Source organism: Gymnoscopelus braueri (assembly GCF_963280865.1).
Source record: "Gymnoscopelus braueri genome assembly, chromosome: 13".
Lineage (NCBI taxonomy): Eukaryota > Metazoa > Chordata > Actinopteri > Myctophiformes > Myctophidae > Gymnoscopelus > Gymnoscopelus braueri.
The window spans coordinates 42,777,611-42,802,677 of record NC_137615.1 but is presented as its reverse complement, the minus strand read 5'-3'; the positions used below and the strand labels follow the sequence as shown (position 1 = coordinate 42,802,677).

At 41.6% G+C, this 25,067-nt stretch overlaps 1 protein-coding gene across 2 annotated transcripts in view; it reads left to right on the top strand.

The window, feature by feature from the left end:
* The first annotated feature begins 6,044 nt into the window (after positions 1-6,044).
* The window catches only part of LOC308098845 (uncharacterized protein), a 70,829-nt gene continuing 51,806 nt past the window's right edge, over positions 6,045-25,067 (top strand). For both annotated transcript variants that reach the window (XM_080447311.1, XM_080447310.1), the window contains exon 1: positions 6,045-6,181. The gene's annotated coding sequence lies outside the window, so the exon portion shown is untranslated. The remainder of the gene's footprint in view (positions 6,182-25,067) is intronic.

Below are 25,067 nucleotides of genomic sequence, written 5' to 3'. Positions count from 1 at the left end.
TTAAGTGTTGTTACTATCAAGGACGGTGGTTCCTAGAGTCTACTACTGCAGGTGGTTGATATAGGGTGTTGTTGTACAGTTACTAGGTCGAATCAAGCGGTTGTCAGAGTTTTGCGAAGTGGTTGTTCAATGTTCACTAGAAAGAGATCACACCTTTACTTAAGTTTAACAATGTATTGAAACGTAACGCGATGAATGTGGAAAGGGATGAGGAACCCAAGGTAGGGCGAGACTCAGGGTGGGGGTGTAGTCTCAGGAGTTGAAAGCCACAATCCTGGAGAAGTAGAGACAGAAGGAAGGAGGAGGTTGGGGTGGAGGAGGACGAAAAACTTGAAAGCAATGAATTGCAGAAATAGCCGCTCTACAGGCGCAGTGCGCAAAACCCACGTTTGGTCTGTCGTGCAGCAGAACTCACATGTCAGCTGAGAGATGTACTGAGATGATTGCAACTGGATTGGCTGTGGTGAGTGGAGGCAAGTGTAGTAGATAGGGAAGTGATTGAGAATGGGGAGTGACCGTGATAAGCAGAGGGTGGTCTCTACTCCTGAACATATGTTGAACACAACTAAACATTTAGGGTGTGGATTGGCAGTTGTTAGAATGTACTAGGTGGTTGTCTCTCTAAGTAGTTACCCTTTGGTGAAGAGAAGCCTATTGGAAGCACCCTCTTTAACTAGTTCCAAAGGACATTTGTCATCAAATAAAGATACATCACCCATAAGGTTCAATGATTCAACATCAACATCAGTATAGCGAATCAGAGAGAGGCTATGCATAATATACAAGCACATGATTGGTAAAGAAAGCAATAGGGACCAGCCTCAGTGTTACTCTCCATGCATTCTTGCGGGGGACGACTGGGGGACGACGACTGAGACAGCCAATCAGTGAGATGCTATGGGGGGGGGGGACTGAGACAACCATCAGTGAGATGCTCCTCTGTATTATACATTTCTAACTGAGAGTTTTCAAATGTAACCAAAGATATGCACTCTCTGAGTTATATTAATATTTATGTTATATTACACCACTTTTTATTTTATTTTATTTTCTACTGTATACAGCAAGGGGAAATGCCGCCCAAAGCCAAAGCATCATTCATGCAGGAAAAGGAACGAGAGGGAACAGGGATTATGTGCAGAGGGAACACCATCAAAATGAATGACAGGGGCCCTAAAGCAGACTTCAGTTAAATGCACCTCTCCCTGCGTAGACCTCTCTCCCCTCCAGGGCTGCGAGGCGGCGTGTATAGCATCAGCCACGCCGGGGCCGGGCGGCTCCTATACAGCCCTCAGTGGGATTGTCACAGCGGAGGAGATGAGATACGACCCCGGTACCGTGGAAATGAGAAATCTGCCCGTTATTAGGCCGTTACGGTTTACAGCACATTGGATGTTCCCCCCGTTCCCCTGGGTCTACTCTCCTCCTGCTCCTAGCTATCCTGCCCCGTTGCATCTCTACCTCTCTACCTCTCTCTCTCTCTCTCTCTCTCTCTCTCTCTCTCTCTCTCTCTCTCTCTCTCTCTCTCTCTCTCTCCATCCCCCTCTTTCCGACCTGCTGGCCCTAAGACCCCCCCCACCCCACCTCCTACCCCCCAACTAGCTCTCTGACTGATGTGCAGAGAGAACAGAGGGAGAAGGGAGAGGAAAGTAAAGGAGGACGGGGAAGACAGAAAGACAGAAAGACAGAAAGAAAGAAAGAAAGAAAGAAAGAAAGAAAGAAAGAAAGAAAGAAAGAAAGAAAGAAAGAGGGGTGCAAAGAGGTGGGGAAAACATGCAGCACAAAGTATTGTGAATTTGTTACCACGGAAACGCCTGTACAGTACCCTGCATGCAAAAGCTCACATGCACACACAATGACTCAATGGGACGTATACAGTGTGTATGTGTGTGTGTGTGTGTGTGTGTGTGTGTGTGTGTGTGTGTGTGCGTGCATGCGTGCGTGCGTGCGTGCGTGCGTGCGTGCGTGCGTGCGTGCGTGCGACCTGTGCGTATGCATATCGTTTTAAGTACAAACACACACACACACACACACACACACACACACACACACACACACACACACACACACACAGCATGTAAGTATGTATAGTATGTGCATTTGCACTTTTGCACACCAATGCATATGGCACACAACCATACATTGGCAGATGGTTGGTGTTTGTGTGCACGCCGCCAATGTACAGTATGTAGCCTACTGCATCCACACGTCAATAGCACTCCAGCATGTTTAAGAAAGACATCTGGATGTTTATTCTATACCTTCGCAGCCAGCATGCCGGTACATACGACTCGTTTCAATTATTCAACTGATCGATTTTTGTGGCGTGTTCGGCGTCCGACGGGGCAGTCATGCAAGAGAGGCTCGGGCTCCGATGTGATGAGCCCGCATTATTGAGCCGAGAGCTGCCAGCGCAAATCCACTCATGGAGATTTAAATGCAGTATAAGTGAGAGAGGGATGACACCCTCTTCCTTAACAACGCGAGCATCTCATCCATGAACACATTCTGCCGAGGCGAAGCCCCCCACCTCCCCCGTCCTACAGGGAAAATATGGAGCACAAGTGCATGTTGCACCCCCCTCCCATCATATAATATATATATATATGTTGACCTTTATGCATACATGAATTAACATGCACACGCAGGCCACGCACACACACACACACACACACACACACACACACACACACACACACACACACACACACACACACACACACACACACACACACACACACACACACACCACACACCACACATCCCCCAATCTCCCCTCACACAAAACACACACACAACCATAAACATATATACATCCCGCAAATACACATCATACACCATATGATATCATATCATTACCCCCATCCACGGTCCACACACACACACACACACACACACACACACACACACACACACACACACACACACACACACACACACACACACACATACGTGCACGTCCCATGGCCCAACACAAATGCACACACACAAACTGGGTCTCCTGGATCGTTATGCCAGGAGCTCCAGCTGTGGTCTATAGGGGCAGCTCATTAATCAGCGCTACAACAAAGGACTACATTCCTGCACTATTCCACGTTCCTTTGTCTGCACTGCCCACTGAGCCTGCCTTGATTCTGCCTGCTAAAGACAACACAAAGCTATGAGATGTATGGTTATGATGTGACACACTAAGAGCAGTGAAAGAATATTCGATGCCTGGCTCTTCCTGGCTTCATGTCGAAGTGTCCTTGAGCAAGACACTGAACCCCCTACTGCTCCCGATGAGCAGGTTGGTGCCTTGCATGGTTTCCACCGCCGTCTGTGTATGAATGTGTGTGTGAAAGGGTGAAAGTGAAATGCAATTTAAAGCGCTTTGGAGAAAGGTACTACAGTATATACATGCAGTCCATTTACACTCTGCAAGAGAAACAAACAAGAGTCGAAAAGCCCCACTAGCGGAGGCAGTGCTACACCTTACACCCAACCAGACTAAAGTGTTTTGAACCAAACCACATTGCCGTCTTGAACCTAAAAATTAGGGTGAGGCAGAATTGGCATATTACGCATTACTCGCAGGACGTGCTAGAAGGAAGGCCATGGGGTTACCAAAATCAGTGGGGCCCATCCTCCGAGAAGCATGGATGCGCTTGGCAAGGTTCGTGGCAATCCAACTACAGTATTTTGATTGTAGATATTTTGTATGCAAGGTCTAGCCTAAAATTCTGGTCTAACTAAAGGAGAGGCCATAGGGTCACCAAAATCAGTAGTGGGAATTGCATGAAGGTGGAGACAGTAGTTTTAGAGATATGTTGCTCCTTGGTTAAGAATATGTAACAGAAAAAAGCTAAATGCATACAGTATGTTACGTACAGTGAAGTTGGGTGTTCAGGTCCAGGGGTAAACATGCAATGCAAAGGGCTTAGAGTTGTTTTCCTATATTAAGTAACACTATAGATACACGCGGTCTCGCGCATGCAGGCTGTACTATTTTGTCCCCAGGTATGCGGCCAAGGAATTCCTCTCCGCGGGGGCAATAACATGCCATCACCATAACAGCATGCGGGTGGGCTGGAGCGCTGCAAATGTCAAAGGGGGCGGGGCGGGGGAGAGGGCAGGGGTCTCTACAGCAGGTGCAATCCCCTTTTCACACTGATTGGAAAATAAATTCCTTCTCATCTGATTTGATTTCATGATCGGCGGGTTGGCTATTATCCCCCCCCCCCTCTTCCCACTGCCACTACAGAAGCCAGTGGAGTAGTGGTCCCCCTGCTCATGTACTGGGAGCCCCTCAGGCGTTGAGACAAATGATGCGTGTTATTGTATACACACCAGATGGGGTCCCGAGGCCGAGAGAACGAGGACGTAGAAGAGAGAGGCCATAATAATGAGATGCAGTGGTGGAAAGTAACTAAGTACGTTTACTTAAGTACTGTACTTAAGTACAATTTTGAGGTATTTGTTTACTTTACATGAGTATTTCCCATTTCCAATGCTTTTACTTCTACTGCGCTACATCTCAGAGGCACACAACGCGTCGCGAAGCGACTCGTTGTGAGCTTGTAGATCTGCTATTTTCAAACATTCGAGTACTTTTACTTTTGGTACATTAAGTATATTTTGATGCCAAAACTTTTGTACTTTTACTCAAGTAATATAGAATTCCGGACTTTTTACTTGTAGCAGAGTACTTCTACATTGCAGTATTGATACTTTTACTTAAGTAAAACATTTGAGTACTTTTTCCACCACTGATGAGATGTAAATAGAAGCGACTCAGATCTTGGGAGGATGTTGACGGGAGACGCTGCGAGGTAACCTGAGTGACAGGTAGCAAACCTGCGTGGAAATAAAAATGACATTTGTCAAATGAGTGGTGGTGGACTGATGGTGGCGTCTCCCACAGAGATGGGGATATCAAGGACCTGGCGTGCACAATGACAGGGTCAGGGGTTGAAACAATGATTTATAGGCAAAGGCAATCAATCCCTATCTGTGACTTCTTCCACTAATTGGGTTAGTCCAAATGTCATCAAACTCATCGAATTATTTGGTCTGTCTGCAACCCAGGGGATCACCAGACTGATGTGAACATCCAGTTGGTTGACAGAGGCCTATGGATCATATTATGCTTATAGCTCTGAACTGACTACTGACAAACTACATTCTTTTATTTAATCTAGCTGTTTTTTCCTTTTTTTTGATGATGGCTTCCAACCCAGATTGTCATTTATTTTACTACATGACATGTAGGCTGATTCTGGACGTGTGGCTTATTCCTTTATCATTAGGCTAATGCTTTTGCAGTGGTTGTGATAGTGAAAGTAGGCCTACAAATAGGCCTATACAACATGCTAAGGGGCACTGGGTGACCTGAAAGTGGAAAAAAAAAGAAGTTTGATGCAAAAACCTTGTTTTTGTTTTGTTTTTTAAAACAAATATTAAGCGAGATTGGTGTAAAAAAAATAAAAATAAAGGAAGGAAGGAAGGAAGGGGGGGGGGGTGGATACATTGATTGAGAAAATGTTATGTCAACTTGAAATACCTATAAGGGCAATCTTTAAACAAACGGACACATTAACCATTTTGAAACCGGCGTCCCTATTGTGTGCATACTGCATAGGCTTAAAAAAAAAGAAAAAAGAAGAAAAACAACCTTTAATGCATCGAGCTTAGATCGGCTATATTTACCCGCCAGGACAATGAAACGATGAAGTGGTTAATAGCCAGTATTATAGCCTATTTATGTTTTGTTCGGTGTAGAGGTAGTCAGGTAGACTAGCTCTGGTCTATGAGGGAAACGAGAGAGAACCCGAAAGGCTATGGACCACTAGAGCTAGAGGTAGACCATGGGAGTAACGGGACGGGAACACATGGTAGACATGGAGAGCTCTGGTCTGGTCCTGGAACTTCCACAACTCGTGTGGTCACTCCCACTACGGAATGTGAACTTGGGCAATCCCCCCCCCCCCCCGCCCCCCCTTCACACACACACACACACACACACACACACACACACACACACACACACAAAGCGCTGGGAGCCAGGCGGGACATAGCGTTACTCTAAATGCAGAGAAAAGTGAATGTGACAGAGTAAAGTCTCGCTCGTTTGGCGATCATCGCCGCTCAGTGCTGCTCGCTGTGGACGTTGGTTCGTGCGTGTTGAAGCTGTGATCAAAAGGTAAGAGGATCGGTAATGCATTATTATTATTATTAATGAACGTGTTCCTCCAAAATTATTGTTTTGTCTACTTTATTTCACGCGCCGTGACAGACTGCAAATACCTACCCCACGTTTGGTCCTGCTGCTGCAGTCCGGGAGTCACAAGTAATGAGTACATTTACTCAAGTATTGTAGGCTATAAGTCAACTTTTGAGGCATTTTGACTTTACTGGAGCATTTCCGTTTTTCAGTACTTTTTCTTCTACTCCACTACATCTCAGAGGCAAATATTGTACTTTTACTCCACTACAATTATTGAACAACTTTAGTTACTGTATATTTTGATCATTATTACAAAACATACAGTTGCCTAACTACTTCAGCCCTTATATACATTTCGGCCATTTGAAAATAGCCGATCTACAAGCTCACAATGCATCACATCCCTTGTACATCTGCTATTTTCAAAGGATTTTTATACATTTGAAAACTTGTGAAACGGGACATTCTGCATAATGAGTATGCTTTCTACTTTTGGTAGCCTACTTTAAGTACATTTTGATACCAATACTTTTGTGCTTTTACTGCAAGTACATTTTGAATTCAGGACTTCTACTTAACAGAGTGCATCTACATTGCGTATTGATGCTTTTACTTAAGGCCATGCTGCCTTGGTTTATTCTGTGATCAGAAAGTCTTGCTTGTGTTGCTGAGGAAATGCTTTTGAGCTGACACAACAATATGTGTAGGGCAGGGGTCTTTAACAGGGGGTTCGGGACCCCTAGGGGGTCCTCAGAGCTACTACAGGGGGTCTGCCAAATCTTTTTTTTCTTTTTACATTAACCACTAGAACCCTAGCATCCCTATTCTGAGGAGAACTTTAGCCAAAACATAGCAGATCTACAAGCTCACAACGCCTCGCGCTGCGAGGCGTTGTGAGCTTGTAGATCTGCTATTTTTGGCAAAGAGGTAATAGGTGTAGAGGGAAATAAGAGCAGAGCAAGTAAAGAAAAAAAGTTGAATCTGAAACACAATTTTATATAATATAGGGGGTCCCTGCTTCATCTCTCTCTCACCTAGGGGGTCCTTGGCCTGAAAAACGTTGAAGACCCCTGCTGCGTAGCGTTTAGAATAAAACACAGCTTATAGGCTTATTAGGCTATACATCCCAATTAACTCTAAAGTTGTTAAGGCTTATCTAGATCAGTGGTTCTCAACCTTTCCAGGCTGTGACCCCCCCAAAATAATCATATTTCAACTGGGGACCCCCCCAAAATAATCATATTTCAACTGGGGACCCCCCAAAATAATCATATTTCAACTGGGGACCCCCCAAAATAATCATATTTCAACTGGGGACCCCCCGCCCTGACAAGCACTTGGAATGTAAGAGTTGAGGTATTACATTTTCTTTGACTCGGTTCCACAGATAAATATTAAGAAAATAGCAGATCTACAAGCTCACAACGCGTTCTGAGCTTGTAGATCGGCTATTTTTGTTCTTATATTAGCCTATAGTTTGTTGATTACTTTTGATGCAGTAATGGTATTATTCTTTCTTTTTTCTTGAGGTATTAAAAAGGTCTTAAAAGTCCTTAAATTGTCACTTCACTGTCATCTGGGGACCCCCCAAAATCGACTCACAGGTTGAGAACCACTGATCTAGATATAGGTCTACTCCTTGTGCTTCCAAAATTATTATAACTAGCCCATACCCGGTCGGGGACACGACCCACCCAAGACACCAAGACGGACGGACAGACAGAGGTTACTCCAATTATATAGTAGGATATAGTAGGATAGGATATGCATCATTTACATTTTTAAAGCCTCTGTAGCCTAGCCCTGTAAACCATGATCCTTTTTCTGCTTATCTTTTCTTTTCATTTCTGTTCTTTTAATAGTGAACAATAGCCAAATCAGATAATACAATGTTATCCAGTTGGCTGCACCTATAGCCTATTGTATATGCATAAAGACAGTGACCATAATATTTCAGCGCCTATGCTGGACTCTGTGTGAGCAAAAACAGTACAGGCCATAATTGCTTTTGAATGGAAGACAAGAATGTGGCTGGTGCTGCCAGTGGTGGTAAGTACATGTACTCAAGTACTGTACTTAAGTACAATTTTGAGATATTTGTACTTTACTTGAGTATTTCCAATTTCCGATACTATTACTTTACTCCGCTACATCACAGAGGCAAATGTTGTACTTTTACTCCACTACAATTATTTGAAAACTTTAGTTACTATAGTTACTTTGTGAAACATTCATTAACCACTTCAGCCATGGCTATTTGAAAATAGCAGATCTACAAACTCACAACGCGTCGCAAAGCGACGCGTTGTGAGCTTGTAGATCTGCTATTTTCAAAAGGATTTTTATACATTTTGAAACATGTGAAATGGGATATTGTGCATAATGAGGACTTTTACTTTTAGTAATTAAGTATATGTTGACGCCAATACTTTTGATTGATACTTTTACTTAAGTAAAACATGCAAGTACTTCCTCCATCACTGGGTGCTGCTAAAACGGCTCTAAAAATGTCTCTTAAAAAAAACCCATCTCAGTAAACAACCTGCCATGCATGGGGTTGATTCAACAACTATAGCATCCTACTACACTAGTAGTAGTAGTGGGCAGCTCGTTAACAAGCAGCCCTGGTCAATGAGAGAAGACACAGAGCTCTAATGCGGCCCAACTGTCACCGGTGACAAATGGCTGTGGGACATTTCTGTCTGCCGGCCAAAGGCACAAGGATCCAATTTAGTCCTGCGTTTGCTGTTATTAAGTGTCGTGGCTGCATTCCAGCTACTGCCACAAACATTTCAGCAGGAGTGTACCAGCGATGCCATGTCTGCTTGCTCATTACAAGCGACTTTATTGGGCTTGTTTTTTTCTGTATAGTCGCTTGTAAATATTGGTGGTTTGCGGGTTGCTGTTGTTTGGGCTTGTTTCTAAAGTGTAGTCGCTTATTTGGGCTTGTTTCTTAATGTTGTTTAAACCAGTGGTTCTCAAACATTTTCATGTCAAGGACCCCAAATTAATATGTGTTTGCCCACCGACCACCACCCCCCCCATCTAAAAAGATGTTGTGCCAGGGACCCCCATACAGATTTGCGTTGTTAAAATGTTTAAATAAATATTCAAAATGTTTCACTTCTTTTTCAAGATTTTCATTTTGAAAATAGTAGATCTACAAGCTCACAACAGCTTGTAGATCGGCTATTTTCAAACATCCAATGTTTAAAGTGCTCATGTGGCCTACATGGTCGCTTCTTTCGGGCTTGTTTTCATCGACCTCGTTGCTTATTTATCTCGAAAAATCTGGCAACTAGTGGTTACCACTGCAACCCTGTTGGTCTCAGCACCCTTTATCTCCGCAGACTGGCTGTTATAGGCTCCAACTCTAATTCTCCAACGATAATGCACTAATGTCTTCCGTCGAGTGTTAATCTAACTGTCTGTTGGGTGTTAATTTGGGAGTGCCCAAAATATGTGTCTATGTGGGAAGAGAGTTACAGAGGGAAAGCATTTCAAATGTCTGCGACTCCAGTCCTGCATGCCTCTGGCTCTGCTGACTCAAGTTTGCACCCAGCTATAATTTTTTGCATTAACCCATTAAGACTGGGAAACGCATCTGTGTCATTTTAGATTTATTTGGCTTTTCAAAAATAGCAGATCTACAAGCTCATAGTGCGGCACTACGAGCTTGTAGATCTGCTATTTTTGAAAAATCGTGAAAATGTGTGCAAATCTTTGAATATAATATATATTGTTTTTTAAAGCGAACATTTTTAACTCAAATCTTTACTTCTGGGGGGGTCCCTGGAACAACATATTTTGAGGGCCAAATACATTGAGGGAGAAGTTATATGGCTGCTTATAACCTTTATATTATACCATCACTTATAATACTTCTACAATACATTATGATATTTGATAGCTTGTAAGAGCCTAGATGTCTCCACTAGGCCTAATAGCTATTGTTTTGGTACAGCCTATCTTGTTAAGGTTCAGTTTGTCCTTCAGACAGCTACAGTATAACTATGATCTCTGCCCTGTGCTCGTGGCAGAACTACCGTACCACTGACATGAGTGTTAATGTACTTCTGACCATGATATCATGTACATAAAGCATAACCACCTCCACCTAGAATATTGTCTCGACTCCTATGTGCCTTATCGATTGCTGATTGATCCAGAATTCCACGACAACATGAAAAAAGTTTGAGGACCACTAATATGATAGCAACATAAATTTTTTCAAAAAACTGTTAGGATTTAGAAGACATTTGTAATATCCTCAGAAGCAAAGATTTGAGTTAAAATGTTCGCTTAAAAATATATATATTTTCTCACAAGAAATCTAAAATGACACAGATGCGTTCCCGGTCATAATGGATTAAAGAAGACTTTTTTACTGGATTACATATTTCATTAATCTAAAAGCGTTGGGCTTCAGATGAGCCAGAACTTTGGCAGTTGATTTGCAAATAGCTTTCATCTGGCAAAAAAAAAAGGCCGTACAAAAGCAGAGAGATTTTTGGCAAGAGAACAGTTCTTGGATCAATTTAGGGCCAAGTTTAGAATCCAATAGAGTGAAAGGGGACTTGGAAGATTTCTCAGAACTAACAATACAGAGGTCCAACGCTCTGCTCTACACGATAATAAAAGTCATATAAAATTGATGTTTTATGTGTGACTGACACGTCTCTGGGGTTTTTGGACAGCTGGGCTGGTCCTATAAAGTCCTGCATTGCTAATATAACACTCTGTTGTCAGTCCAAACGCTACACGCTGCTTACAGTAATTATGTCGGAGGGATTATGAGGATATAAGCTGTGTGTAATATATTTGTGAGGACGTGACTGTGTTATTTAATAAACAACCTCTAGTGAAATATATCAGTGAAACGGAATTTCCAAAAATGCAGCTGATTTTGCAGTGTTTGCCTGTGTGACGGAATAGCCGTGCCTGAAGCTCATGGCCAGAAATATCTCCCCATGACCAAGGGGTGATTCCCTCTCTCCTATTATGTTTGGGAGACCCCGGGTTCAAATCTCGCAGTGATTCTCTCGCAGGGGTCCTTGAGGCGATTCCAGGGGGTCCCCAGCCAAATGATTGATATAGGAACCAAATGGAACCTGTCCCTAAGTAACTCTGAGAGTGTACAAATGGAACCAAATGGTCCATTTGGTTTCATTTGTACACTCTCAGAGTTAAATGAACACGGTGTAGATTGGGGTTCCAGAGATAGGAACATGGGGGTCTCTGGGCCTTATGCATAATCAAACTGGGGGTCTTGAAATGAAAAAAGGTTGAGAAGAATCACTGCTAGTAGAGCCACACTGTCAAAATGTTCTCTTATGGGGGGGTCCCTGGCAAATCTTTTCATATGGGGGTCCGCAGGCTGTTATGTGTCAATTTGGGGGTCCTTGACGTGAAACAGTTTGAGAAACACGTCTGGTTTACAGTTTACAAGTGTGTGCACTTGCAGCTGCATCATCATCATGATGATTTACTTGAATAATAATGTAATGTTTGACATATTACTTTACTAAGTAAGTTACATTACATTATTGGGATGGCAGTGGCTCCCAAACTGTGGGGTCGGGATGGACCCCCCCCCCCCCCCCCCCCCATTTATTTTGGGGGGTCCCCAGTTGATTAGCTTAATGTGCAACATCGTTTTCTCACTCAACAGTAAACAAACCAACCTACGTATGTTGGTTTGACTTTACAAATGTGCAGATACCCTGTATACACTTATACTGTATACAGTATAAGTGTATACACTGTATACAGTATATAAAGTGCAGATACCCTGTATACACTTATACTGTATACAGTAAGTGTATACAGGGTATCTGCACATTTGTAAAGTCACAATTTAATGACTTTTAAGACCTTTTTAATACCAAATTGGCAAATATTGCGTAAGAAAGAGGCAAACGTTGTGGGCGTTGTGAGCTTGTAGATCGGCAATTTTTTCACAAAATGTATCTGTGGAACCGAGTCAAACTAAATGTAAAGCCTACAATTCCAAGTGCTTGTCAGGGTTGGGGGGTCCCCAGTTCAAATATGATTATTTTGGGGGGGTCAAGGCCTGAAAAGATTGGGAACCCTTGATCTAGAGCGGCCGTCAGGGAATTGGAAGGTCCTCGGTTCGATCCCTGGCACCTCCAGGCTTTGTGTTGAGGTGTCCCTGAGCTAGACACTGTGTGTGTGTGTGTGTGTGTGTGTGTGTGTGTGTGTGTGTGTGTGTGTGTGTGTGTGTGTGTGTGTGTGTGTGTGTGTGTGTGTGTGTGTGTGTGTGTGTGTGTGTGTGTGTGTGTGTGTGTGTGTGTGTGTGTGTGCGCGTGTGCGTGCGTGCGTGCGTGTTTGTGTGTGGGTGTATGTGTACGTGCTCACCTACCGCAGTGCACTGCTCTGAATAGAGCAGGTCAAATGCATAGAATCTCCCCTCGGAATCACTACGAATAGGTCTACCCTGTATTACCTTCTATGCCAAGTAACACGTTGTAAATGATTCATTGTACGTTTCTTTCACAAAACGCAAACGTCAGTTCTTGACCCTTTTATTAGTCCATGAGCCAGAGCCCCAAAATTGAGCAATGATTATCGAAAGTGGGCAAAACCATACCTATATTAAAGTGTTTATAGGGTCAATATAAGTAAAGAAATATATGATAACCTTTCCACAGGAGCAGCTTTTTCATATTTATCACACATTTTGATATTTTCCCCATACTTACATGACAGGTGAAAAAATGACAAAATTAGAAAAATAGTTATCATAATGAAACTTCCCCAGTTGATTACTTACATGAAGACAATGATTTATCGTATTACAAGTTTTCTGAAATTGTATATTTAAATATGCAAATTTGGCATTTAGTCCATGAGCCAGAGCCCCAAAATTGAGCCAGATATTGAATATTCCCTCGTAAAAAATCTTTGACTCCAACATCTTAACAAAATGAAATAAGAATGTTGACTCTGGCTTTGTCCAATGTTCCAATGTTGATTCTGGAAAGTTATGCCAATTCGGGCATTTTCCTAATGCCTAATTTGCATATTTAAATATACAATTTCAGAAAACTTGTAATACGATAAATCATTGTCTTCACGTAAGTAATCAATTGGGGAAGTTTCATTATGATAACTATTTTTTAAAATGTGTCATTTTTTCACCTGTCATGTACATATGGGGAAAATATCAAAATGTGTGATAAATATAAAAAAGCTGCTCCTGTGGAAAGGTTATCATATATTTATTTACTTATATTGACCCTATAAACAATTTAATATAGGTTTGGTTTTGCCCACTCTTTCGATAATGGAATCTTGTCTGGCTCATGGTCAATCCAGCCGCTGTCAGAATGCTGAATGGGGCATAAGCCTGGATGAGTTCAGCAGCCTGACAGCAGGCGGCGCAGACTTTTCTGGCTCTTCCTGAACACACCTGTGGATTATACCAGGGACAATGACTTGGACTTAGCCCCCCCCTCGGACACACCTGTGGACTACACCAGGTACAAATGACTTTTTGTTGCACTCCCTCATGGAGCTACATGCGGATTATACTAGGGTCAGTCCACTCTAGGTGGACACGCACTGACCTTTTGCACCTTAATCCCTTGTATAACGCACTGACTTTTTTTGGGTCTTTTTATTGTGCTCCTTAAGCACCTTAACGTCCTTGTCTATCATGCACAGTATAAGTATAACATGCACAGTACAATACATTGCTGCTATGCTCAGGCACCTTAGTTTAGTTTTTTTAGTTTTATTTATTATCTCAGGTAATTTGTAAATATGTAGATAACTTGTCTGGCCTTCTGTTGCTCTCTTGTTTTTGATCTCCTTCCCACCTGCCCCCCACCCTCTTCTTCTCCCCCCCCCCTCTTCTTTCTATGGAAACTAACGTTGCGATGGGAACGATGTACAAAAAAGAATTTCACCCACTTTTTTACCTTGTAAACCTGTGATGTGACAATAAAACTGATTCTGATTCTGATTCTGACTATATGTCCATATATGGGCATGCGCCCTTTTGCGCCCATATATGGAGCTGACTGATTTGTTTGGACCTGATGCCATTGACGACACATTGAGGTTAGACAACACACTCCATATTTGGGCGTAGCTGCGTTGGGAACTCCTTATATGGTTATGGCTGAGTCATGAAGGCCCGCCCCGCCCCAGGCCGGCCCTGCCTTAAGACAATTTTAATATAGAATGGTAAAATGAAAAAAATATTTTAAAAAAATGACATACCCAAAATAGGGACGCCAGGTTGAAGGTGGTTATGTCCATCTGTGTGTTTTATAAATATTTAACCCAAACTGTTAAAAAAAAATAACCTGTGTTCCAATCTAATGTATATTATTTAGTCACAATCTCGTGTTAATAATACTTTTTATTGGTTAAATATTTAAAAGAAAACACAGACAGACTGAACCACTTTCACTGTATTATTATTTATTTTTTTCAGATATGGCAAAAAACACTCACAACGCGTCGTGATACGACGCGTTGTGAGTGTGTAGATTGGCTATTTTAGCTACTTTTGTTTGTTAAGTACAGTACTTAAGTAAATGTACTTAGTTACTTTACACCCCTGCACTGTATGCAGGAGAGAGAAGGAGAGGAGGGAAGGGTGTAATATCATGCGACGCTCAGTCTGCCAATGTTACGAGCATCTAGAAGGGCGCCAGAGGCTCTCAATAAGACACCCACATGCTGAGGTAAAGGGCCTCATTACGGAGCGTCTCACCGGGTGGGTGTCAGACAGTGGCGGAAAGTACATTTACTGTACTTGCTGTACTCAAGTACAATTTTGAGGTCCTTTTACTTTACTGGAGTAATTCAGTTTATCAATACTTCTACTTGTACTCCACTTACATCTCAGAGGCAGATTATATACTTTTTTTCCCCACTCCTCTACAATTATTAGATAACTTTAGTTACTTTGTAGATTTTGATTATTATAGCAAAACAGACATTAACCTGTTTTATAATTGATCTATGTTTTATTATTAATCGATTCAGAAACAGCAGATCTACAAGCTCACAATGCATCGTGACGCATCGTGTTGTGAGCTTGTAGATCTGCTGTTTTTTAAGTTAAGTTAAGTTTGGAAAAACTATGAAGACATTTTTTATTTTTCACTTGTGTGCTTTTTAAGAACATTTTGATGGCAGCACTTTTGCACGTTTACTCAAGTAAAACAGGACTTTTACTCGTAACAGACTATTTTTATATTGCGATAGGTACAGATTTAGGTAGGTAGTACTTTTTTTTGAGTACTTCTTCCTCCACTGGTGTTGGAGGAAGGGAGGCAGGAAGAAGAGAGAGAGAGAGAGAGAGAGAGAGAGAGAGAGAGAGAGAGAGAGAGAGAGAGAGAGAGAGAGAGATGAAGGGACATGTCTTTGGACTGCATCTGGAGTGAATCTGGAAGCGTTGTCCCTGCTGTGCGAGGCGTTTCCGCCGCCCGGTTCAAAGCATAGCTATCACAGAGGAGAGGAGCTATCTCACAGGCATTGCAAGAATGCATGCATGCTGTATGAAGATACAGGGCAGCACATACTAAAAGCCCTGACAGATATATAGGTCTGGCTCATATACTCGGCAATTATTTGACTATTTTTTTGATGATGATGATGGCGGTATAGGAGTTAGTTATGCAACTGATGTGTCTGGATTTGAACCCATTCAAACCGGGAACGCGTCTCTCTCATTTTTTTTATTTCTTTGAGCTATTAAAAAAATAGCAGATCTACCAGCTCATAGCGCGGCACGAGTGCCGTGCTATGAGCTTGTAGATCTTTTTTTTTAATCATGGAAAATCGTGGGTCTTTGAATATATATATTTTTGAAGCGTTTGTAACTCAAATCTTTGCTTCTGGGGATTCTACAAATGTCTTCTAAATCCTAACAGTTTTTTTTTTAAAACATATGTTGCTATAGTATCATTGGTTCTCAAAAATGATATGGGGGCTTATTAAAAAATCAATGGGAAGGAGACTTGGGGACACAGATCTCTAATGATGTTTGGAGGGGGGCCTTGGATAGAATACACTCCAATTTGTTTAAGACATACTATCATTCAGTTTAAGGTTCTGCATCGCCTCCACTGGTCCAAAGTAAAACTAGCTAAATTTGTGCCTGACATGGATCCAATATGTGATCGTTGCAGACATGATCAAGCCACCCTTGCACATGCATTCTGGTTTTGTCCAAAGTTATTCACATTCTGGCAATTCATATTTAAAACCTTCTCAGAAGTGTTAGAAGTGCCCATAGAACCTTCTGCGTCTATTGCAGTGTTTGGAGTTGTTCCACAAGAAAGAGATGATGTACAACTTAGTCACCAAGAAAGAAATATGATAGCCTTTGCATCCCTTTTGGCTAGGCGTCTGATACTGCTTAAATGGAAAGACAAACTCCCACCAACTTTCAAATCATGGGTTAATGATGTTATGCATCATTTGACTTTGGAGAAAATTCGCTACTCCACAAGGGGGTGTGCTCTGAAATTTTACACCATCTGGCAACCTTTTTTAACATATATAGAGAGACTGAATGCTGCTGACATTAATGACCCATAAATTGACCCCACTGAATTTGTTTTTGTATTATTATTTTTGTGAATTTGTTTTTAAAATTCATTTCAAATCTTTCTTTAATAATATATGTATTCTACTGTGTATACTATATTTTTAATTTTTTTTTTACTTGTTTTAATTTTACATTGCAATTGTGTCTTATTTGTTTGTATTGTCCTTTGTTTTAATGGTACAATGAGATACCAGGGTTGTGGCTCTTTCGTAGCGGGAACTTTGGGGGGGTGGGAGGGGTAACATACATTCACTGTTTTTGTATGCCATTTGTTATAAACCTGTATGTGAAAATATAAAATAAAAAAACCTTGGAACAAAAAAAAAAAAAAAATGATATGGGGGGATATGCGCACATGATCTGGCAACCCGGGAGCCAGCGAACACAAAAACGCTAAGAAACAGCTGACATTTGGGGAAAGCGAAAAACGGGCTTCGCTGTTCCGTGCACATGGTAATGGTCAATGGCTGTGTGCAAATTCAGATCAATTGCTCCAGCCACTGAGGAGAACCGGGCAGAAGAGATTTTTGCCTCACCACCCTCACACCACCCTCACAGAGCTTTGTAGAATTATGGTAGGATTTGACCGTGGACCCCCCATCTCAAAATATTTTGTTCCGGGGACCCCAGAAGTTGTAACAGAGTTAAACATGTATTATGTTCAAAGATTTGAACGAATTTTCATGATTTTTCTAAAATAGCAGATCTACAAGCTCGTAGCGTGGCACTCAGTGCCGCGCCAAGAGCTTGTAGATCTGCTATTTTTGAATAGCCAAAGAAATCTTAAATTGACACACCGATGCGTTCCCGGGTATTAAAGGGTTAAGCGCTTTCCACCTGGTGTCCCTATATTGGGCGTGTCATCGTAGGTCACGTCGTTATAAATATTTCCTGATTCTTTCTAAAATGACAGATCCACAAGCTGTGAGCTTGTCGATCTCCCAAGCTGTGATTTTCACCGAACGTTTGCCTATTCCCTCTGAATGTTCAACTTTGATGTTGGCAGCCTGCAAATGACTGAGCTCAAAAAGCCGTTTAGCATTGCGGGTGCTCGCCAAAAACAATGGGGCCACTTATCTGTCCGTGAGACCGGTAGTAGAGCAAACCTGTACCTGCCCATTGGTGTAAAGTAAATTATTACATTTACTCATGTACAATTTTGAGGAATTTTTACTTCACTGGAGTATTTCCAATGTTCAGTCCTTTTACTTCATCTCAGAGGCAAATATTACACTTTTACTCCACTACAATTATTTGAAAACTTTAGTTACTAGCAGTGGCGCAGCCAGAACGCTAGTTTAGCCTGGGCCTGAGCAGGAGCGGGTGGGCACGCATCATGTGTCACGACTCGTGCGCGCGCGAAGCACGTGCGTGCGAAACATTTTCGTTATTGCACGGATATTGGGCATTTTTTTGTTACTTTATTTCGGTTTTAGGGTTAGGGTTGGGTTAGGGTTATGTTATTTAATTCATATTTTTGCCAGATTTTACCGATTTTTTATCCCCAAAAATTATGCAAAATCGATTGGGTGGGCCAGCTCTCTATGTGGGTGGGCCACGGCCCACCCAGGCCCACCCATGGCTGCACCCCTGGTTACTAGTTACTTTGTAGATTAGTATTATTATTACAAAACATACGATTGAAAATGCGACGGATTGTGAGCTTGTAGATCTGCTATTTTCAAAGGATTTGTACACATTTTGTACATTTGAAAACTTGTGAAATGGGACATTCTGCATGATGAGTACTTTCTACTTTTGGTACTTTAAGTACATTTTGATACCAATACTTTTGTACTTTTACTCAAGTCAATTTTGAATTCCGGACTTTTACGTGTAACAGAGTATTTCCACATACTTTTTCCCACCACTGTACCTGCCATGCCAACACGGCATGACTTGAATGGCTGATGCCCTTTGTGTCCGGCAAGGATGTTTTTTGATCGTCAGAGAGCTCAGCTCAGTGGAAAATGTGCTGCAGAGAGATGGGGGGGGGAAGCTACTTGAGCAACGTTTGATTTGCCATTTGTGTGTCGTGTGCCCCGGGCCTCCGCGGTCTCTCCGACAGCTGTTCTCCGATATACTGCAGGAATTCACTTGCTCTGCAAAATAGGCTACATGCTACGGTCTGTGGAGTGTGGATAATGCCTTTTTAATTTGTAGATTTTATGGTTTTGACGAAACTCTGTCCTCCGTCTCCGCGACTGCATCTGTGCATGGACCAAATACGCGATGCAATCCTCACTGTTCACCCATTAAGACCTGAGGTTTCGATTCTACGAATGCCTTCTAAATCAGTTAGTTCTCGCACTTTCAAGATTTTTCAATAATGTTAAAAAATTGTCGATGTACACACATTTTCATAATGGTTTATTCGTTTATTCGCTACAAGCTGGTAGATCTGCTATTTTAGAAAAATCGTGAATTTGAACATATATATATTTTTAAAGTGAATACTTTTAACTCAAGTCTTTGCTTCTGGAGGTCCCTGGCAACAAAATATTTTTGAGATGGGGGGGTCCGCACTCCGCAGCCAAATACATATCATTTTTGGGGGGGGGGGGTTCTTGACATGAAAAAGTTTGAGAACCACTGCAGCGGTACGGCACTTTTCTTGACAAGTGCATTTTATAAATAGATCTGATTTAATTCCAGGCTGTGGAATAATTGAAGTCCTCCTGTTTGCAACTCGGGAGTGGGGCGTCGACTCAATTATCACCTCCTCTCTCTCTCTGCAGCCCTCCTCTCCTCTCCACTGTTCACGTGATAGTTCCTGGTTGGCGGAAGCAGATGCTCTCTCTCTCTCTCGCTCTCTCTCTCTCTTTCTCGCACAACTCTGCTGGTGATGGATATTTCGGTTCATGTAGGGTTGGATTTGCTGGGGACTTTGCCTCTGCTTTTGATATCCCCACACTGTTCATTCATTGAGTTTTTGGCCCGGTGATATGCTTTTATCCATGCTTCTGGTCAGACCAAATTAGATACAGTACTGTACATGAATCAGTGTCTGATATGTTTGCTATTTATGTTTGATAATAATATTACAATTTAACAATTGAATTGAAAATGCACATAATATTAACCTCTGGTGTCTCTATTTTGGGAAAATGTTAAAAAAAAAATCCAAATGTATCCATACATCTCTCAAATGTTTCCATATTTGTCGGAGGAAAGACCTCTATTATTATTATTTTTTAAAACAAATCAAACCTTGGGTTTGTACATCTTTCTCCTTCCTTCGCTCCACGCTCACTGCCCCTGTTCTTTCTCTGTCTAACTAGAAAGGCTTGTGTGTGTGTCAGCGGGCTGAACGGGAGACCGACAGAACGTATTGGTGCCTGCAGGACACAGTGAGCTGGTGAATCAGCTCTATGTCATAATGGACAGACACCATTAAACACATAACAACCTCACCCCCCCCCCCACCCCCCTCTCTCCTCAGACAAATTAGAAGGCCAGGCCACCACCACCGCTATAGTGTCATCATCACAGACAAAGGAATTATATGACCTGCTATCTCTCTCAGACACTCCCCTCTCTCAATCTCTCTCTCCCTCTCTCTCAATCTCTACCCCCCCTGCCTCTCTCTCCCTTTCTCCTCTCCCTCTGTTTATCTCTTCTTCTCTCTGTCTCCCTTCCTCTCTCTCTCTCTCTCTTTCTCACTGCCCATCAGTGTTGCCAGATTCTGCGAGATAAATAAGCAACCATGGGTCTATGAAAACAAGCCCAAAACAAGTTGTGAGCTTGTAGATTTGCTATTTTCAAAAGAATCTTGAAAAAAAAAAAGAAATGAATATTTTTGAAAACCTGCATGTACCAATACAATATTTACAAGTGACTTTACAGAAAAAAGGTTGCTTATAATAATCAGACAGGGCAACAATGCTGTCCACTCTTTTTACATGATTTATTGATGAGTTGCCCTGCCCCACAGACCCATTACCGTCTCATCATGTGACCCGGTCAGAAGGGAGGGGTTATGGTCAGAGTGGGGGGGCGGTAGGTGGGGTCATAATAAATCACCATTTACCGGAGCATTCACCAACACCTATATGAAGTGTGCTGCCTCCACCCTGCAGATTACGTCACGTGTGACAGACATTATATCAGTGAATTATGGAGGCATTCTCTTCTTGGCCGCCTAGCTGGGATCGTTGTGTATACTGAGGTTCGGCATCCTAGATTGAGTGTTTAGGCCACTGTGGGGATTATGAAGAGAAAAAAAGGTGAATATATATTTTTTCAATTACCCTAGATAGGAAAATGATATCAAAAATCATTTTACGATATCAGAGCAGTCCATGTGCCTGTCTTTGAAATATGCTACTGCTATCATCCATGAGTATCTGAGGAGTAATCCTGCATTTAATGTGCAAAATCCCTGTCCGTCCGACTGTCTGTGTGTCCGTCCGGTGTGTCTGTAGTTCACGTATCTCGAGAGTCGTCCCACCGACCGACTTCACACCCGACACGCATCGCCAACGGCATCGAGTCGGTCGGATACCAGAACCACCGATCCAACCCATACGCTCCTATAGGCATATATGGAGATGTTATGTCCAGAGCCACCGATCTCACCGCAATGCCCATATGTGGTAAATCGGCAATATAGTTTGAAGTCTGAAGTCGATCGGTCTGGCGGTTCTCGAGATGCGCAGATACACTCACTCACACCGAGATTTTGTGAATTTACAGGATATTTGGACATGATTTAACATGATTTGTATTATTTTCATGTTATTTGTCAGTGGTGTAAAGTAACTAGTACAACTAGCAACTAGTACATTTACTCAAGTACTGTACTTAAGTACACTTTTGAGGATTTTTTACTTTACTGGAGTATTTCCCATTTTCAATACTTCTACTTCTACTACATCTCAGAAGCAAATATTGTACTTTTACTATTTACTTACTTAATTACTTACTTTGCTTTATTACTAATTACTACAAAACATACATTAACCACTTCAGCCCTATATACATTTTGTCCATTTGAAAATAGCAGATCTGCAAGCTCACAATGTGAGCTTGTAGATCGGCTATTTTCGGCTATTTTCAAAAGATTTGTATACATTTTGAACTTGTGAAATGGGGCATTCTGCATAATGAGTACATTTACTTTTGTACTTTAAGTGCATTTTGATACCAATACTTTTGTACTTTTACTCAAGTAAATGTTTAATTCCGGACTTTTACTTGCAATAGAGTATTTCTACATTGCAGTATTGATACTTTTGAGTACTGTTATTTGTTGATTTTTGAGGACACACAATTGCGTGTCCCTCCCTGGTTCACGAAACCTTTTTGACCAAATTTAGGCTGGAGCTGTTCTGACTCCACTTCATTCTCCCTGGTGACATGTCCTCAGTCCACTGTGGGTTACGCTTTATTGCATCTAGCCATTTATGTTTTAACACAGCAAAATCCTCAGTGCTAATTGAATCGACGGGGTCCTCTCTGAGTTAAATTGAGTGAGAATTTGACTGTGAATGAACTTACATCCAAGTGCATGTGCAAAGGAATCTAGCCTAGGAACAGAGGGCTATTTAAAGAAACCACGCATATGCCATCTTCTTCTTTTTATTTTTTTAATGACAGAATCCATTTCTGCTCCATTTCTCTGTTTCCTGATTAAAGAGGAATTTTTGAAAACACCAGTAAACTGAGAGTATTGTGCTGACAGGAAATACCTCAGTTAGTAGTATTAAAGGTCAGCATCCTGCACTGTACTGTACCGTAAAGTCTCAGTCATGGAAAAACAAATCACATTGTGAATGTTGATAGAATTTAGAAATTGATTGATTGATTGATTGATTGATTGAATACTTATTTAGTCAAAAATGTAAACAGCACAAGGTACAGTCAGTCAGACATTAAGGCTAAAAGGATAACACAAAAAAAGTCAACATAAAAATAACACAATAATACATGTCATCACAAATACCAAAACACTGTTCAAAGGAGGAAAATGAATGGGAAATTGCATTTAGCTCCCGATAGATGGTTTTTCAGGTCAGTTTTGAAAGAAACCAGGGATTTACATCTTTTAATATCTGTCTGTCTGTCCGTCCGTCTAAACTACTTCCAAACTGTCATTAGTTAACAAATTAAGGAGTCAATTAAGGACTCTTTGACAGTTGAGTCAACATTTGGTTAAAGCCTATAATTCCCCTCTGGTTGGAGTCCACACATCATCAAGTGAATTGCTCTGGCCCTCACCCTCTGACAGTGTACCGGAGGCTGACTGCATTTCATTACAGTCCTATAACCCACAACATTACCCTGGGCGCCATTCTAGCCATGAAATTAGCCTTTTTATTTCATTGTCAATGAAGTTTCTCTCTCTCTCTCTAGAAAGTTTCACTTTGTGTCGCCACAAATGAGATGTTTGGCCCTTAGCCCCCCCTGTAGCTTTGGAGGGATGACGACGTCACACGTATAATAAAAAAAGAATCCCGACGGCAGTCCAGAATAACCTTGTAAATCCTGTTTTAAGTGCGGCCCCGGTATGATTTCATTGTTATTCAGTGCACCTGTCCGCCCTCGCTGCAGCCAGTGAGCACATGGAGAGGTTGAACCCCGCTCTGTGGCAGTATATAATCCTTTAACCCATTCAATCCGGGAACGCATAGTATCTGTGTCATGTTAAGATTTATTTTGGCTATTCAAAAAATAGTAGATCTACAAGCTTGTAGATCTGATATTTTTTTGAAAAATCGTGAAAATTTGTGCAAATCTTTGAATATATATATATTTTTAAAGCGGACATTTGTAACTCAAATCTTTGCTTCGGGGATTCCACAAATGTCTTCTAAATTTCTTTTTTTTTAAACGTATGTTGCTATAATATCAGTGGTTCTCAAACTGTTTTCATGTCAAGGACCCCCATCTCCAAATATGTTGTTCCAGGGACCCCCCCAGAAGCACAGATCGGAGTACAAATTTTCACTTTAAAAATATATATTCAAAGATTTGCACACATTTTCCACGATTTAAAAAAAATAAATAGCAGATCTACAAGCTCATCGCACGGCACTCGGTGCCGCGCTATGAGCTTGTAGATCTGCTATTTTTTGAATAGCCAAAGAAATCTTAAAATGACACAGATGCGTTCCCCCGGTCATAACGGGTTAAATACACCATGATCTTATCTACGGTATGAGCTCTCTCCCTCTGCAGAGCTCATGATTGACCCAACCCGGTGACGTATAGATTTCTTCCCCAGTCGATAAAGAGAGGCAAAAGAAGCAGATGTAGTAGCTGTGGGAGATATAAAATACAAGGTGTCATTTAGCGCTCACAATAATAAATGTCGCACGTCGAAAATAACAGGTCTCGCAGCGTGCCGCATCGCAACGTGTGAGCTCGTTAAGATCTGCTATTTTCAGGCGCGCAAAACATCGGGGTGCAACAAAGTAAATCAGGCTGTGATGAGAGCGATAAGTGGGATTGTTTGAGTCTCGTTGCGTTTGATGCTATGCCGCCAGACGCAAGAAATCAAGAAAAGAAAAAAGCAGAAGAAAAAATCTCTGGCGTGAAGTAAATATCTGCACCTATTTGCGTCGTTTTTCATATGGAAAGTCACTTTGAACCTCTTACAGTTTACAGTTTAGGCATTTATTAGACGCTCTTAATCCAGAGCGATTTACAGTAAGCAAGGACACAAGATAATACATCATAATACACATAATACATCAAATGCATAAAAATAGTAATCTAATAATAAAGTAGTACATAAGTAAACCAATAATCTAATAATAACTAATACATACAGTACGTAAACCAAGAACCTATCATCAGCCTACATTGAAACTATACACACTATAGGATGGCAGGTCAACAATGCCCTGGCATCTGTCTACATAATGCCCTGGCATCTGTCTACATAACATGCTATCTAAGTTACATTTTAGCATTTGCATAAGCCTGCAAGGTCGTCAAGGCTAGGGCAAGTGCTACGGGCTGAGATGGAGTCTGAAGATTTTCAGATTACGGCAGAAGATAGGGAGCGAGTCTGCAGTTCTAATTGCTATGGGGAGTTCATTCCCTAGTCTTAAAGTAGAATTTTGGACTAAAGTTGTATTACCTTTTCTATGATGATATGATATCTTAGGATGAATGGTACAGTAGAAAAATGTCATAACTCCACCCCTGGTCCGCTACAGCTTAAAATGTGCGCGGATAGGCCTTAGGTTAGATCACATATTTTAATAGCTTTTTTTTATTTATTTTTTAGATCTGATGTTCATAGTGACAGAACACTATGCAACC